The sequence below is a fragment of the Desmodus rotundus genome, chromosome 1 (assembly GCF_022682495.2).
Source record: "Desmodus rotundus isolate HL8 chromosome 1, HLdesRot8A.1, whole genome shotgun sequence".
NCBI lineage: Eukaryota > Metazoa > Chordata > Mammalia > Chiroptera > Phyllostomidae > Desmodus > Desmodus rotundus.
In genome coordinates, this window is record NC_071387.1 from 31,601,990 (window position 1) to 31,620,271 (window position 18,282).

General features: G+C 44.1%; 1 protein-coding gene across 1 annotated transcript in view; it reads right to left on the reverse strand.

The window, feature by feature from the left end:
- Window positions 1–11,511, reverse strand: part of RUSC2 (RUN and SH3 domain containing 2) — a 56,688-nt gene extending 45,177 nt beyond the window's left edge. The window contains exon 1 of the mRNA XM_045195179.3: window positions 11,273–11,511. The gene's annotated coding sequence lies outside the window, so the exon portion shown is untranslated. The remainder of the gene's footprint in view (window positions 1–11,272) is intronic.
- Between the last annotated feature and the right edge of the window lie 6,771 nt (window positions 11,512–18,282).

An 18,282-nucleotide genomic window follows, 5' to 3' on the forward strand; every position in this document is an offset into this window, starting at 1 on the left:
TTCCACTTATTTATGCATTCATCAGTTGCTTCTTGTATGTGCCCTGACCAGAAATTGAACCTGCAACCTTGGTGTATTGAGGCAATGCTCTAACCAACTAAGCTACCTGGCCAGGGCTGGTAGGGTGGCTGTATGTAGCAGGTGTTCTGAGGGACCCTGTGGCACAGTCTCCTTGATCACCTGAGCTGGGTGCTCCAGGAATGTCCCATGTGCAGGATATGTGAGCTGTCCTGTTGTAATTAAGTCTTGATTGCTATTGGCCCATTCATGTGTGGGGTCGATCCTCAGGCTGGCTGACTGTGAGGACTGACCATGACCACAGTGTATGGGCTGCTGTGCAGGTGCTGATCACATGATGCAGAATCTGCCACAGCAGGGTCTGGTGCCTGCCAAGATCTTCCTTTGGATATGCTGCTTGTGAAGCTAATTGGATTCTGCTCTGAAGGTGGCCACTGTGTGTGTCTGTTCTGGGGCCTCTTAGGAGGGAGTCTGGTGCAGGTCAATGTCAGACACTGCCTGTCACTGGCTATGGGCGACCTGTTTGGAGCTACAAAGTGATCCACAGTTTGTGGCTGCCTCTTCTGGGCCTGGGTGTACATGAGAAGGACCAAGTTAATTCAACAAGACCGGATTCCACTGCCACTGAGTCTGGGGACAGGTCAGCAAAAGGCCCAAGGCATGCCGAGATCCTCTTCTGCCTGCTTCTGTTTGCTGGCTGACTGTTAGGCTCAGTCACTGAAAGAGCCTCTAGTGGTACTCGAATTGCATGAGAGAGACTCTCACTGAGTCACCAGGTAGGGGTGAGTGGTATTCACCAGACTGATACAGGTTAAAACTCACAGCCAGTGCTGTGTCTGAGGCCACTCGGCAAAAGTCCCAGGGTATACCAAGTCTATCTGCTGCTTGCAGGGTGCCCACAGACTTTTGCGGTGGAGCAGAGTCTCAGGGAGTCATCAGGGTGAGGCCAGGACAGTTTGTCAGGCCCAAACAGACAAGATTTGGCCATATGAAGAGAAGGCTCTGCACTGGTCAGGCATGCAAGGGACAAATGGCCCCTGTCCTAGAGACACACAATTCAGTCCGTCCCAGATTCTGCTGGGAGCCTGAACTCAGCAGGATGGAGCTGCCAGGAGACCCCAGGGTAAGGCTAACCAATCTCCCATGCTGGGGAGGCACTCAAGTTCACACAACTCAGTCACTGACACACCTTGAGTCTACCTGGACTTCTACACCCTGGCCCAGGCAGCTGACTCCTAAGCAGGGCACCAGCTCTGCAGGGTGGGGGGAAAGGGAGTACAGAGGGTGGGGTTATTGCATTCGCCTAGACTGATGCCGTTTGAAGGTGAGTGCTCTACCCGAGAAAGATGGCATCTGTGGTGTAGGAGAGGGACTGAGCACAGGGATCCTGGCAGTTGTCCCTTTAGATCTCTCCCCAGAGCCACAAACCCCAGTCTTCCTTCAGAGAAGTCTAGTCTGCTCCACCATCACTCTCCTGGAGCCCAGGGTAAGTGGCTGCAAATGAGATTTTGTGCACTGGCCCTTTAAGAGGGCACACGTGTCTCTAGCAGATTCCTGTCTGTCCCTGGTGTATAGGCAGAATGCCCACTGCTTTTCACAGCCAAGTGTTATGTGGGCACCTCTTCCTGGCTCTGGTGCTCTGGGCTTGGGACCTAGTGTGGGGTTGAGACCCCACACTCCTCAGGGAGGACCCTTGCAGCTGAGCTATCCCTCTGGAATTTCAGCTGTCACCCATGGGAGTGGGGCCAGCCCTTTTGACATCTTCACCCTTTCTACCCATCTTGACACGGCTTCCCCTATAAATCCTTGGTAATAAGACTTGTGTTCAGCTAGTCTCTAGTTGGTTACTCAGGTTGATTTTTCCATGGTTTAGTTATAATTGGTCCTGGGAGGATGTGAGTGTAACTTCCACCTACTCCACCACCATCTTGGATCCCCCCTAAACACAGTTATTTTTGTATTAAAACAAATTAATTTGTTAATGTAAATATCTAAAATATATAAAAATTATTATAATTGAGCTTTCAATTTCAATAACGTAGGTTGCTGTGTTGAATGTCAGGCAAGCACGCTGTATAAATCAGCCTATAAACTGAATAGTCACTACACTATCTAAAAAATAAACTCTAGGCCCTGGCTGGTGTGGCTCAGTGGACTGAGCACTGGCCTGTGAACCAAAGGGTCGCCTGTTTGATTTCCAGTCAGGGCACATGCCTGCGTTGTGGGCCAGGTCCCAGTAGGGGGTGCACAGAGGCAACCACACATTGATATTTCTCTCCCTCTCTTTTTCCCTTCCCCTTTCTCCAAAAATAAATAAATAAAATCTTTTAAAAAAACCTACAGCTCTAAGAATAAAGGGAATAATATTTTAAAGAAGTAGAATAGCTCTTGCACAACTAAGTAAGAGACATCCTCCAAAGTAGTTACGTTGGGAAACTTAATTCATTCCAACAGCACTCCCATTCAAAATATTTCTAGAACTCCTCTTTTGGAACTACAAAAAACCCACTGAGCCAACTCACAAAACTGTGAGACAAAATTAATCATTGTTTTAAGCCACTAAGTTTTAGAGTGGTTCATTACACAGTCATATATATACATATAAGCATATACAGTATGCATATATGTGAGACAGAAATGTTTAAATCACTATAATTTGGGGGATATTTAAAAGGAAATGGTTCACTTTACAGAACAACACTAGCTATGAAGAACCCTCGGAGAATATGTTAGTCCGGATAACAAAGGTTGGCTCTATGCTTACACAAATAGGATACAATACTTCAAAAAACAAGGAAAGAATATTTGGGAAGAGAAACAACTCCAAGACGAATGGGACCAGCAGTAGGCCCCCAACTTTCTCCTCTTGAGTTTCTGCTTTTTGTTGTGAGGTCATGTAAACCCTATCTATACTGACTTAAGAAATACCCTGCTCTCCTTTATCTGACTATGGATAAAAATAAAAATAACTTTCCATTTTTACCTAAGCACACTAAATATAAAGCTGTATTTTCTTTTTTAAAATAATTGTACAAGAAAAGAAGTACAAAAGTATAAAAACAAATAAGTTAAATAAAGATTTTAGGATACTAAGATAAACAAGTGAAGTACAGACTTTGGATCCTAGAATGACTAAATCCTAGCCAGAAGTTGGCTGGCCCTGTTTTTCTCTCCACCTAGTTATCAATTCATTGTCCTTGACTGCAGGACCTCACACAAGAAGTCAAAAACACCACAGCCCATGTCCATGTGTCCTTTATAGTAGCTCCTGTAAACCCCTCTCCCCACTATCCCCTCCCCACTCCCCTCTGGCCATTGTTAGATTGCTCTTAACTTCAATGTTAGGCGGGGGAGGGAGGTAGGTTTGGCTGAGGTGGGGTGGAGGGGTGGAGAGAAAATGCAGACAACTGTAATTGAACAACAATAAAACAAACAAACAAACAAACAAAAAACACCACAGCCATTTCAGAGCTGTCTTCCTGGAGAAGATAAAAGACTATTTTATTAAACCAAGAATTAGAGAACAGAGGTTTTCTTCTTTAATTATCAAAATTAATTTTAAAACCTTTAGGTATTTTGGTAAACCTCTTTTAAAATGTACACTCTCATTTATATACTTTTGTTTATACATATTTTGTATTTATATAATTTTGTTTTCTATACAATATATAGACTATAACAACTTTTTCTTCATAATTTACTACAGGGTGGGGCAAAAATAGGTTTACAGTTGTGAGTATGTGAAACAGAGTTTATTCTTGTATTATTATTTATTGATTATTGTATTATTTTCCATACAGACAACTGTAAACCTACTTTTGCCCCACCCTGCACTAACGCTAATTGATACACAAAGCTAAAATACAGTTTTATTCTCAATTTCTATTAAAGACTTACATACCAAATCCTCAAACCCATATGACTGTGTTAAGAAGAAATATGGTTCACTTTTGCCATTTCTATTTAACAGAGTACCGGAAGTCCTACCTAGAACAATTAGGCAAGAAAAAGAAATAAAAGGCATCCGTATCTCTGTTTGCAAATGACATGATCGCATATGTAGAAAACTCTAAAAGTTCTCCCCCAAATTGTTAGAACAAATAAAAGAATCTGGCAGTTACCAGACACAAAAATCAACACATAAAAATCCACTGTGGAGAACCAAGATGGCGGCGTAGGTAGACACACTGCGCCTCCTCTCACAACCAGAGCTGACAGAAAATCGAACGGCAAGGGGGTCCCACACCAAGGAAATACAAAATAAACATTCATCCAGACCGGTAGGAGGGGCGGAGACGGGCACCCGGGTGGAGAGGACTCACGTAGCTGTGGCAGGACTGAGACTGGCGGAGTGTGGGACAAATGGCGCAGGCAGTCCGAGCACTAGCAGACTCTGCAACCCTACATTTGCGCAGATAAACCGAGAGGGCCGGACTCAGAGTGGCAGAGGGTGGGGCAGGCAGAGCAGTGGGTAGCACCCGGGGGCCCCACATTCGCACACAGATAAACCGGGCGAACGGCGGGGAGCGAAGCAGACTGCGCAACCCAGGGCTCCAGCTCCGGGAAATAAAGCCTCAAACCTCTGATTGAAAGCACCGGTGGGGGTTGGGGCAGCAGCAGGAGAGACTCCCAGCCTCATGGGAGAGGTCGTTGGAGAGACCCACAGGGGCCTAGTGTGTGCACAAGCCCACCCACTCGGGAACCAGCACCAGAGGAGCCCAGTTTGACTGTGGGTATCAGAGTGAAAGACTGAAATCCCGAGGAGAGTGAAGGGGGCGCCATTGCTCCCTCTCGGACCCTCCCCCACATACAGCGTCACAGCACAGCAACCAGCATTACCCCGCCCCGGTGAACACCTAAGGCTCCGCCCCTTAAAGTAACAGACATGCCAAGACAAAAAAAAACAAAAAGGCCCAAATGACAGAACACTTCAAAGCTCCAGAAAAAATACAACTAAGCGAGGAAGAGATAGCCAACCTATCGGATGCACAGTTCAAAGCACTGGTTATCAAGATGCTCACAGAATTGGTTGAATCTGTTCGAAAAGTAGATGAAAAAATGAAGCCTATGCTAAGAGAAACAAAGGAAAATGTACAGGGAACCAATAATGATGCGAAGGAAACTGCGACTCAAATCAATGGTGTGGACCAGAAGGAAGAAAGAAACATCCAACCAGAAAAGAATGAAGAAACAAGAACTCAGAAAAATGAGGAGAGGCTTAGGAACCTCCAGGACATCTTGAAACGTTCCAACATCCAAATTATAGGGGTGCCAGGAGAAGACGAAGAACAAAAAATTGAAAACTTATTTGAACAAATAATTAAGGAGAACTTCCCTAATCTGGCAAAGGAAATAGACTTCTGGGAAGTTCAGGAAGCTCAGAGAGTCCCAAAGAAGCTGGACCCAAGGAGGAACACACCAAGGCACATCATAATTACATTACCCAAGATTAAACGCAAGGACCTACATCCAAGATTACTGTATCCAGCAAAGCTATCATTTAGAATGGAAGGGAAGATAAAGTGCTTCTCAGATAAGGTCAAGTTAAAGAAGTTCATCATCACCAAGCCCTTATTATATGAAATGTTAAAGGGACTTACCTAAGAAAAAGAAGATCAAAAATAGGAACAATAAAAATGACAGCAAATTCACAGTTATTAACGACCACACCTAAAACAAAAACAAGAGCAAACTAGGCAAACAACTAGAACAGGAACAGAACCATAGAGATGGAGATCACATGGAGGGGTGTCAATAGGGGAGTGGGAGGGGGAGAGTGGGGAAAAGGTACAGAGAATAAGTAGCATAGATGATAGGTGGAAAATAGACAGGGGGAGGGTAAGAATAGTGTAGGAAATGTAGAAGCCAAAGAACTTATAAGTATGACCCATGGACATGAACTATAGGGGGGGAATGTGGGAGGGAGAGGGTGGGCAGGATGGAGTGGAGTGGGCAGGGAAATGGGACAACTGTAATAGCATAATCAATAAATATATTTAAAAAAAAATCCACTGTGTTTCTATACACTAGCAATAAACAATCTGAAAAGGAAATTAAGTTCAATTTACAATAACACCAAAAACAATACAATACTTAGGAATAAACTCAACCAAGGACGTGAAAGACATACACTAACACCCACAAAATGTTGCTGGAAGAAATTAAAGAAAACACAAATAAATGGAAAGATATCTTGTATTCATGGATGATTGTAAGACTTAATATTGTTAAGATGTCTATGCAACAACCTAGAAAGACATTATGCTAGGCGAAATAAGATAATCACAGAAAGACCAATGCTGCCTGATTCCATTTACATGGGGTGCCTAAAATAGTCACATTCATGAATCAAAGAGTGGAATGGTGGTTGCCGGGGCTGCGGGAGAGGGAAGTAAGGAGTTGCTGTTCAACAAGTAAAAAGTTTCAGTCAACAAAATGAAAAACCTCTACAGGTCTGCTGTATAGCAATGTACTTAGAGTCAACAATATATTAGACACTTAAAAATTTGTTAAGAAGGTAGATCTTGTTATGTGTTCCTTTCACAGTAATAATTTAAAAAGATGCCAATGCTATCCAAAGCAATCTATGAATTTTATACAATCCCTTTCAAAATCCTAATGACATATTTTTTTTTTAGAAACAGCAAAATCCAACCCTAAAATTCATATAGCATCTCAAGGAATCCTGAATAGCCAAAACAATCTTGAAAAAGAAAAACCAACTTGGAGGACTCACATTTCCTTACTTCAAGTTTTACTACAAGACTACAGTAATCAAGAGTGGGTACTGGCATGAAGACAGACATGTAGGCCGATGGAGTCCAATAGAAAGCCCAGAATAAGCCCTGGCATATCTAATCAGATACCGTTCAACAAGAATACCAGGTTTAGGCCCTGACTGGTGTGGCTCAGTTGGTTGGGCATTGACTCACAAAGCAAAAGGTTACCAGTTGGATTTCCGGTCAGGGCATGTGCTGGGTTGTGGGTTCGGTCTCTGGATGGGTTGTGAATGAGAGACAACCGACTGATGTTTCTCTCTCATATCAATATTTCTTTCTCCTCCTTTCTCCTTTCATTCCCACTCTCTAAAAATAATAAAAATCCTAAAAAAATACTAAGTTTATTTAATGGAAAAGGACAGTCTTTTCAACAAATGGTGTTGGGAAAACTTGTATTCCCATGCAAAAGAATGAAGTCGGACCTTTATCTTATACTACACATACAAATGAACTCAAAATGGGTCAAAGACCCAAGTATAAGAGATAAAACAAACAAAAAACTTAGAAGAAGAAAACATAGGGAGAAAGACCCATGACACTGAATTTGGCAATGATTTCTTGGATATAACACCAAAAGCACAGGTAATAAAAGAAAAAAATAGATACATTTGACTTCATCAAAATTTAAACCTTTTGTGCATCAAAAACTACCAAAAGAATGAAAAGGCAATCCATGGAATGGAAGAACATATCTGCACATCACTTATCTGAAGAGACTTCTATCCAGAATAAAGAACTCTTACAGCTCAAAAATATAAAGATGTATAATCCAATTTAAAAATGGGCAAAGGGTTTCAATAGACTTTTCTCCAAAGAAGATAGAAGAATGGCCAATAAGCACATGAAAAGATGCTCAACATCACTAGTCATTAGAGACATGCAAGTCAAAACCATAATGAGATACAACTTCATAGCATTAGGATGAGTGTTATTTAAAAAAGAAAAAGAAAATAAGTGTTGGTGAAGATGCGGAAAAATCGGACCCCTCACATTGCTGTGGGAATGTAAATGGTGCAGCCACTGTAGAAAACGGTATGGCAGGTTCTCAAAAAGTAAATACAGAATTACTATACAATCCAGCGATTCCGTTTCTAGGTATGTACCCCAAAGAATTGAAAGCAGAGACTCAAGCAGATATTTGCACACCCATGTTCACAGCAGCACTAGTCACAATAGTTAAAGGTGGAAGCAGTGCAAGTGTCCATGGATGGATGAATGGATAAACAGCAGGTAGTATACACATACAACAAATATTATTCAACCTTAAAAAAGAAGGAAATTTGGATATAAGCTAAGACATGAGAGAACCTTGAAGACATTGTATTAAGTGAAATAAACCAGTCACAAAAAGACAAACGTATGATTCAACTTATGTGAAGTACCTAGAGTAGTCAAATTCGTGGAGAAAGAAAGCAGAATGGATGGTGGTTGCCAGGGGCTTAGTGGGAGAGGGAAGGAAGAACTACTGTTTAGTGGGTATGGAGCTCTAGTTTGAGAAGATGGAAGAGGTCTGGATGTGGACAGTGGTGATAGCTGGACAGTATGAATGTACTTAATGCCACTGAACTATACACTTGAGAATGGTTGAAATGACACATTTCATGTGATGTGTATTTTAGCACGTACACAAAAGAATAAACCAGAGGTTCTGCTATAAGTTATACTTTTTCTTTAGAATCTACCTCTCACCCCACTCCCACCGATGGTTGTCTTTCTCAGAGCCATGTTGATATCTGGCCACTCAAAATAATACGCTCATTTTGCATGACAAACTCATTTGACAGGAACTACAACATCATATGCCAACCTCTGTGTGGGTGTTTTCTGGATAACCTCAACATAGACCAATCAAACTGTCTCTACAGAGCCTGCCTTAACCTAACATGCGGGGAGCCATTTCAGTCAAGTGACTTCCGATAGGGGGCTCAGTCACTGTGTGTGAGTAACAGGAGAAAGGGGTGAGTTATTATCCCAAATTGGTAGAGTGAAATTAGAACACAAGCCTCTTCATGAACTAGGGTTGCCAGATTTAGCAAATAAAAGGACACACTCTTGTTTATCTGAAATTCAAATTTAACTTGGCATCCTGTATTTTATCTGGCAACGCTCTGAGGTATTGGAAGTTGAAGAGAAAATAAATCAAATAGTCCAGAGTACTCTGGGGTTACTGAGGGCTTGACGGGGACCCTAGATGGGAAAAAGTAGAAAATGTATTGATTAAAAATGTATTGATTACCAAAAAAAGGTATTGGTTTCCAGACACCATGGTCATGCTTGATCCAGCTCAGGAGCCCCTCCCTGCTTTAGGTTTCAATGATCCAAGATGTACTTAAAAAGACTGGTCAGAGGACGGGGAAAAGAGAAAGTGAAGAAGGATAAATCAACGGCTACAAATGGGTGAGAACTTACCCAGACTCTTGCTAGGCAGCCCTGGTCTCAGAAAGGGACCTTAAACACTTATCATAAAAATCAGAGGAAATCTGCTACAGCCTGCCTGCCCTCTATGTCCCCGAGGGTGTATTAATTTTCTTACCCCAATAAAATCTTGCCATCACTTTTAAACTTCAAAAAAAAGATCAGAAGAAATCAGATTTTGACTTTGGCTCAAAGCAGAAGGGAAACAATGGTGGTAAGTGCCCAATGGCCATAGAGCAGGAGGGACACATGTAACAGAACAGCAGGGACAGTGGTGGGATCTCCCTCCCCATAAGCCATACCACTGCCTCCTAAGAACTCCAATCACTATTTTTACCTACTAACTCTGAGCCCTAGTAACAATAACACCATTACTACTTGGGCAGCTACTTCTTAGCTTATAAACTCCTATAACTTTCCAGCCATTGTTTCATCACTCAGCAATATTATCTACTCCCCCCATGGAACCTGGGCCCAAACTTAGGTCTCAGAACCCTGTCTTACTTTCAGGAAACTGAATTTGTTTAGGTCATCCTCTAGGAATCAATAAAAACAGGTTCCAGGTGGTCTGTTCTTGGAGAATGCCATCTTTAAAAGGCCCGTGTTCTTGTTTGCTCCTGACACTGTCCAGGTAGTGGTAATCCTGTCTGACTCTGGTTTGCTGAGATATCAATGGCCCACGTGGCCTGACCACGTGACAGGAGTATTTAGGAATCTTTGATATCTACCTCTCACACTAGGCCTGCCTGGGATGTCTATCTGGCCAGTCTCTGAGGTGGGGACTGGGGTGGTGGTGCAGTGTGAGTATCCAGGAGCTAAAGGGTAAAATAACTGAGGTTCTTCTTTCCTCCAACCTGTCCTGAGGCAGCGGCTGATCAGCTACACTGAGTCAGCTTTACAGGCTGTGGCTAGCCTCCAGAATTCTTCCCTAGAGAGAGCAGTTAGGCTATAGGACAAGAGGAGCGGTTTACCTGGGCACAGCTCTTTCAGGATTATCTGGGTAGCCTCTAAGGCACTCACCAATGCAAATTTCTGCAGCCCCAGCCCTGATTGATTGATTGATTGATTGATTGTAAACATAAGTGGAAAACAGCTCATACATAGACGCTCGTATGTAAATACAACTAGACGTATGAATTGAAAACGGAATATATTCCGTTTTATGCTTCCAATATGAGCACCACAATTAACTCTCCCCACCCACAGCCACCACCATGCCCTTCCTTTTTTATCGTTTCATGTACCTAGTGACACCTTTCCCACTAAAGCACTCTGCCTCACAGCCTCTGCATTGGGCTCATTCATTCATTCATCCACCCACCAGATATTTACTGAATGTTACCAGGTGTCATGCACCGTCCTGGGCGCTGCGGATACACATGAATAGTGTATGGTCCTTGCCTCCAGGGCAGTCCACCGGGCAAGCCCGGCGATCTCAAGCCAGCCCCAGGCAACAGAATCACGGTGCCCTTCGCAGCAGGTAAGGGCAGTGGCAGGGGACTGGCAAGCTGCCAGGCCAAAGGTTTTCCCAAGGTAAAACTGGATGCGCGCGAGAGATCCCATCCCGGCTCGGCTAGATACCCACTTGGGAAGCGGGGACCAGGGGACCCGGCGCAGAGGACCCGGATTGAACTTACTGCCGCAGTCGCGGGGCTGGATGCTGAGCCTCCGCGCTCCCCCAGGGACGTCGCAAGAGATGTGGGTACAACGATGACTACTGGGCGCGAGTCAGCTGAGCGGGTGTCTCCGAAGGGACAGTTTGAGGAAACAGTCGGGGTGGATCTGGGGTGACGCCCAAAGGGATAGGTGATCCTGGGAGTTTGCAGCTCAGTGGATGGTGGAGTTGAAGGGTCAGGAAGAGGGCTGAGGATGAGTTGGGTCCAGAGAGTCGGAGCGGCCCGGGAGTCTGGGGCTGAGGGAGCGACAGGACGGAGCGGAGGGGAAGGGCGAGGTGCTGAGTGGCTAAGCGGGCAGACCGAGGGTCCTCTCCTGAAGGATCATTCAGAACGTGAGGGCAAAGGGTCCCCGGATCCCGCTGGGCCGCGAAGAGGCGTCCCTACCTGGTCTCTCGCCTCAGCGTGGTCGGTCCTACAGCTGCAGCGGCGGCGGCAGCAGCGTCTCGCGCCCTCCAGGGGTTGCGCTGCAGCGGGGACAGGCCGACGCCCCCCTCCTCTCCACGCGGGTTGGTAACGTCCGGTTCCCCCTGCAGCCGCGAGGCCGATGGTCCAACCTGGGTTGCCCTCGAGCCGCCCCTCCGGACAGCGCTTTGGTTCGGCCCGCTGGGCTTGCCGGGCTCGCCCACCTCTCCGGTTCTGGCTGTGCTGGGCGCAGCGAGTCACGCGCAGTGCTTTCCCGCGAGGGGAGCAGCGAGGCTGCGGCCGTGGCCCCGCCTTCTGCGGCTCGCGCCCCGCCCCTTCGGGGTGGTGTCCGCGGAATCGCGGTTTGGGTGCGCTGGAACCCAGAACCCTGCGGCTCAGGCCTACTGGTTTTGAAGACAGGTGCACTTGCTCACCACCCACCTCCACCTCACCCACCTCCACCTCACCCACCTCCGCGTAAGGTGGCGATGATCAACCCTCACACCCCAGTAGAACCTCTTGGGGAAAACAGAAAAACAACAAAACTAAGGCCTGATCTCAGCCGAGACCGACTGAATCAGAATCACTGGGGTGGTTCCCAGGCTTTGGTATTTTTAAAAGCACCCCATGCCTCTGGATTGAGCGTGGGCCTGCGAACCAAGGGCCACCGGTACAGTTCCCAGTGGGCGCACAGGCCTGGGTTATGGGCCAGGTCCTCCGTTGAGGTGCTTGGGAGGCAACCACACGTTGGTGTTCCGCTCCCTCTCTGTCTCCTTCCCTTCCTCTCTCTCTAAAAATAAATAAAATTTTAAAAAAAGAAGCCCTGGTAAGATCTGGAACTGTCTCCTTTGACCAACTTTAGAGAGGCGCCCCTGAGTCTTCTGCTGGACTTTGGCTTGAGTTTGGGCTTCTTCTCTTGCCTTTAAAATAAATAAATAAATAAATAAATAAAAATTAAAAAAAAATCCAGTTTAAGCAAGAAATCTGATAAGTCAGCTTAGTGAAAACTCCCCACCGTTGGTATTTGATCACCCTGGCTACCTTATCATCCTGGGCTCGTGTAAGCTCAAGAACTCTGTTGAGTCAGTCTAGCAAGAATCCCCCTTACCCCTGATGTTTCCTTAGTAATTGCTATGGTCCGAATGCTGTGGTCTGCGTGAATGCTATAGACCACGTGCTATGCTCCAAAATTCATATGTTGAAATCCTAACACCCAAAGGTATTAGTATGGGTTGGCCAAAAAGTTCATTTGTTTTTTCCCCTTAAGATGGCTCTAGTAGCTCTTAGTTGACTTTAACTTCATTTGAAACAATTTTGTTAAGTTGTATTGTGAGGGCTGTCAAGTCAGCATGCATTTAAAAAAAAACTTACCAAAACTGGTGAATTTTTGTGTAGCCATGTTAATATTGAAGATGGAAGAAAATACACATTTTCCAGCATATTATGCTTTATTATTTCAAGAAAGGTAAAAACAACTGAAACACACAAAACAAACAAACAAACAAACAAAAAAAACAGCCAAGATTTGTGCAGTGTGTTGAGAACGTGCTGTGACTAATCAAAAGTGTCAAAAATGATAACGAAGTTTTGCGCTGGAGGTTTCTCACTGGACGATGCTGCCCAGTTGGGCAGACCAGCTGAAGTTGATAGCGATCAAATGGAGACATTAACTGGGAGACAGCTGACATACCCAAAATATCCAAATCAATAAAGTTATTGGTGAAAATAAAAAATGTCTTTTATTTTATGGAAAAAACCCATATGAACTTTTTGGCCAACCCAATAGATGGGGGCCTTTGGGAGGTGATTAGGTATGAGGGTGAAGCTCTCATGAATAGGATTAGTGCCCAAGAAGCTCTCACAGTTTCCTAGTCCAATTCTCCAGGTGAGGAAACAAGGAGAAGTCTGCAACCTGGAAAAAAAATGCCTTACTCTGCACCCTGATTTTGGCCTTCCAGCTTCCAGAACTGAGAATTTCTGTTGCTTATACGCTACCCAATCTGTGGTATTACAGCAGCCCGAATATACTAAGACTTGTAATTTTCCATCCACTGACTCTACTCCTGTTCCTTGGCTATAAATCCCCATTTGTCCTTGTTGGGGTCTGAATTGAGCTGAATCTCTCCCCCACTGCAAGACTTCAGTGGTCCTAAACTTACCACAATAACCCCTTAAATAAAGTCTGCCTTATCATCTTTAACTAGTGTCCTGAATAATTTTTTCTTTAACAGAACTCACGTGCTTCCCACTCCTAATGACAGACAGGGTATGTGTGAGACTTTGAGGACCCTACAGTCTCCTTCTTCTAGCCAAAGGGGGTGGAGGTTGGGGCAGGTGGTCATTCAGCAAATAGTTATTAGATGCCACTAGGTTCCATGCTCTGTGAAAGAGAGACTGAGACTTGTGCTCTAGCCACTCAGAGCTTCTTGGGTCACAGTCAAGGAAGCAGATAAACGTCACTTTGTATAATGCATCTTCTGGCCTCACAGAAGTAGTGTGACCTGAGTTTTGAAGAATGAGTGGGAGACAAAGAGTGTAGGAGAATCAGCATATGCAAAAGAACAGAGGGGCATAATAACTGATATGATGGAGGTGTGGGATGCAACAAAGAGAGCACAGCAGAAATGGTCGGGGTGCCTGGCCAGCGTGGCCCAGTTGGTTAGAGCCTTGTCCCATAATAGAAAGGTCACGGGTTTGACTCCCGTTCAGGGCACATACGTAGGTTGTGGTTCGATCCCTGGTCCAGGCACGTATGGGAAAGCAACCAATCAATGCTATTCTCTCACTCACATTGATGTTTCTTTCTCTCCCTTCCTCTCTCTAAAAGCAATAACAAAAATGTCCTCAGGTGAGAATTAAAAAAAAAGTCCCTTCTGCAATATGAACTCAATCTTTAAAAAGAAAAAGAAAAAAAAAGAAATGCTCAGGGGTGAGATGATGAAGAGCCTCCTGTGGCATACTAAAGAGTGGAGACTTACCTGCAAGCAGTGGAGAGACACTGACGGGCTTTATGCAGATTATGGCAAATCAGGTACAAATTTTAGAAGTAAATTCTGAGAGTGAGGCGGAGAGGGTTTAGACTGCCAGCAGGACCAATAAAAAGCCACGGTTGTACATTTAAATGGTCCAGGGTGAGGACTTACCTCAAAGTAAGCTAGTTAGAATCACTTCCCCGAGAACTGGTATTAGGGGAGAGAGAACTACACCGTTACTCATGGTTAAACTCGCAATGGAAATTTGAAAATGGCAAGTGACTTTCTAAATGGTCTGAGTAGCAAAGAAAACCAATTTGCTGAGAAGAATCAGTCTGTTGCATAGAGAGGAAGCCGGTCTAGACACAAAGAGACAAGGCCCCAGGTTCTTGGGGCCTTCCAGCAGCTGGTTCCACCGGTACTGAGGCCCGGCTTGATCCCTGCCCTGGGGTGTTAACACACACCCTTCCGTCCACACAGTCTCATCCAGCAGATGTGGGTCACTGCCTGATGTTTGTGGTAAGGGATAACTTCCCAAATGGTAAAATGATGAGTCTTACACAAATATAAACTAAACACATATCAAACTTACTAATTAATGAGGGAACCAGTAAGATACTAAAGCCAATTCAAGTGAGAATTTGACTTTTAGAAATATGTTTTCCACCAGACCAAATTAATTTGCATCACTGGGAACAAGGACTCATTCGCATTGTTATGGGCAGAAACATTTGCATTACCACCAGCATTTGAACAGATGAGCACTTTGGAAATCTCCCTCTAGTTGGAGTGTGAATATTGAATTAGAGAGGAAGGAAAAAAGACCAGTTAGGAGACTCTGTGTTAATTATGATGAGAAGTGAGGGGGTCTGAATTAGAGCAGTGACTGAGGGGTTACATAAGAGGAGATAGAGTCAAGAGGGATGAGACTTTAATTAAATGTGTCTTTGGGGGCAGATTGGAGGGGTAGAGTGCAGCAAACAGTCTAGGGTGAATCCAGGATCCTCCAAATGCCATCTGCTCCAGAACTCTTTGCACATATCTTAGAAGATCTGAGGCTAGAATTGCAGGGAAATGTTGGTGCTAGGACACTGCTCCCTTGTTTTCCTGATGCTGGCAGTGGTAAAGAAGGTTACTTCCCGCCCCCCACCAAGTTCTTAGAGAAAAAGGTACAGGTGAACCAGATGGTCCCGTGACCTCTCCCTGTCCGGAGAGGCTGTAGATGAGGAACAAATGTAAACCTGGCCTATGTAAACTGGAATTTCCTCTGTGTTTTTGTTACCGGCAGCTATTCAATCTAACTCAAGTAAAAAAATTTCCTCACTCAACCCAACTTCTAAAAACCCCTCATGTGGCTGTCTCCGGGAGTAAAACTTTACTAACATGTCTAGACTAATGAAATAATTTTTAAACTTCAGACTTTAAAATTAAGGCTTTTCCTCTTTCTCAACTTGGCCCTATTGCAAATGGCCATGTTTGGTGGGAAATAGGGGAGGCCCTTAGATGTCTACCTTTTCCTGTGTCTCTCTTCTCCCGTCTCCAGCTTGCTAACCCTGTTTCTTGAGGGTTTGAGAATGCTGGAGGGAGAAGAGATGAGGAAGGTTCTTACTCCTCTGAATCTATCACAAAATAATTTCAGTGCTTGGTAGCTAGCTACCTAGAGCCGACTCTTTCTCAAGGAGCCCTTTTGGAGGTTTTTCAGAGATGCCCCCCCTGTTGGTGGAGATCTCCCCTATACCTAGTCACTTTAATGTGGGCAAACTTGTTTCCTTTAGTTGGTTATTTACAAACTCCTTTAGAAATATCCAGGCATTTAAGAAATCAATTTTATTGAAATATCATTAACATACAATAAAATGCACAGATTTTAAGTGTATAGTTTGATAAGTTTTGGCAAATGTATACACCCAGGTAACCACCTCATGCCCCTTCCCAGGCAATCAATTCCAGCCTCAGGCAACGTTATCCCTAACTAGAAATCTGTAAGAATTTAACAGCGTATCTCATGCTTCTTTCCGCTGACATCTCCCCAACCTTTCAGACAGTATCTCTGACAATATAAAGGAACTCTACTAGGTCCCTTACATGGCCCATATCTGGTCTATGGGGAGCACCCATGCACCCCTTGTCCTGAAAAACAATAGCAGCATAGGCCAGTCTCACCACAGCCACCTTGTCTTGCTCTGCCAGTGAACAGGTTGGCAATTGTTCTCTTGACCTTTTAGATTTTCCAGTTATAAGTCAGGTGAGCTCTCAAACATATTAATCATATCAATCTCTCCAAGAAATTTCCTCAAAATCTTCTCAACTTCAATCAAACTGGGCCAGGGGTCAGGGGACTCAAAGCCTACTAGCAATTCCGTCTAAGGATCTTTTTCCAATGTCTGAATTTCTGTCCCTTTTCTCAACGTGAGTGAGGTGATTTAAGAGTTGCAAACTGTTTTACCTACCCCCTTTATGCAAGTCTTGCACAGTCATCTCACACCTCATTTTGGAACGTGGCATCTGCTGCCTTGGATCCTCAGCAGAGACTGAGATCAGACCTCCCGAGATGCATATAAACCACTAGGAGAGGATGCCAATTGTTTGGGGGGATATTATTGGTCCAAATTGTAGTTTTACAAATTCCTTAGATGGGAGACCATGAGTGAACATGTTACATAAAAAGAGGCCCCTTAAGTAAGATTGGAAACTAGATACCAAAGGATAAGATTCATCTTGCAAGAACACAGTAAAAGACAAGTTTAGGACAAAAAGGAGGTGGTAGATTTCATTCCTCTACTCATTTATTGAAAAGCATGAATAATCTAAGTGCTAGCAGTCTCCTGGGTGATAGGAATACAAAAAAAAATGACACAAAGTCCTTGTCCTCAAGGAGATCATAATGGCCTAGCAGAGAAGACAGAAGTAAACCACAATTAAAATAGGCATGTGAGTGCAAATATATTCTACTCTTGGGAACTAAAAATTAGAGAAATGTATAAGGTGGTCTAGTGCAAGCAAGAGGCACCCAACTCAAGAATAGGAGCTTTGGTGTCAGTGAAGTCTCCCAGAGGAAACAACCAACGCTGTGCATGAAGGCAGACAGGCATTTTAGCTAGAGGAAGGAGGGAAGTCCTAAGAGGACAGAATGGAAAGAGCGAAGGCATAAAGCCTTCTGAAGATAGTGGGAAATTTGAGGAACTGCAAATAGTTTGGTATGGCAGAATTGAAGGAACAAAATTGGAGAGGTAGGCAGCACCAAGGAAGGGAAGCTACGATGAGTCGCTAAAGGGTTTTAAACTGGCAAATGTCGTGATCTGATTTGTACTTTTGAAAGATCATTCTCTGTGGTGTGGATAATGAATTGGAAAGAGGCAGAGTCAGAGGCAAGAGGACCAGAGAGGCGGATGGTACCATGATCTAGGCAAGAAATGATGAAAGCAGTGGGACTGAGGATGAATAAGAAGGGAAAGATTTGAAGACATTTGTAAGACAGAGTAAATGGAACTTGGTAACAGAATGGATTGGATTAGAAACCCAGAAGGGAGGAGTCCAGAAAGACTTCCAGGCTCCTGGTTTGAAGTGTTTATTGGGTGGTGGTGCTATTTAGGGAAATAAAAATAGGCAGAGAAGCAGATTTCAATTCTTTCATTTCATTTGTACATTCAATGGATATTTATTAAAGACCCATTATATGCTATGAATAGACAAGTAAATCAATGATTAAAATGCCCTGTGAAATGTGTCACTGTTAGAGGTATTCACAGGGCAGCAATTGAATAAATATGACAGGTACATAAATCACATGAGGAATTAGGGGAAGCTCTTGGAGGAGACAATGCCTAATCTGAGTTTCTTTTAAAACAAATCAAGGTGAGATTCACATAACATAACATTAACCATTTAAAAGTATACCATTCAGTGGCATTTAATACATTCGAAGTGTTGTTCAACCACCACCTCTATCTAGTTCCAATTATTCTGAGTTTTGAAGGGTGACTAGGAATTTGCCAGATGAAGAAGGGGTGAGGGGGAGCA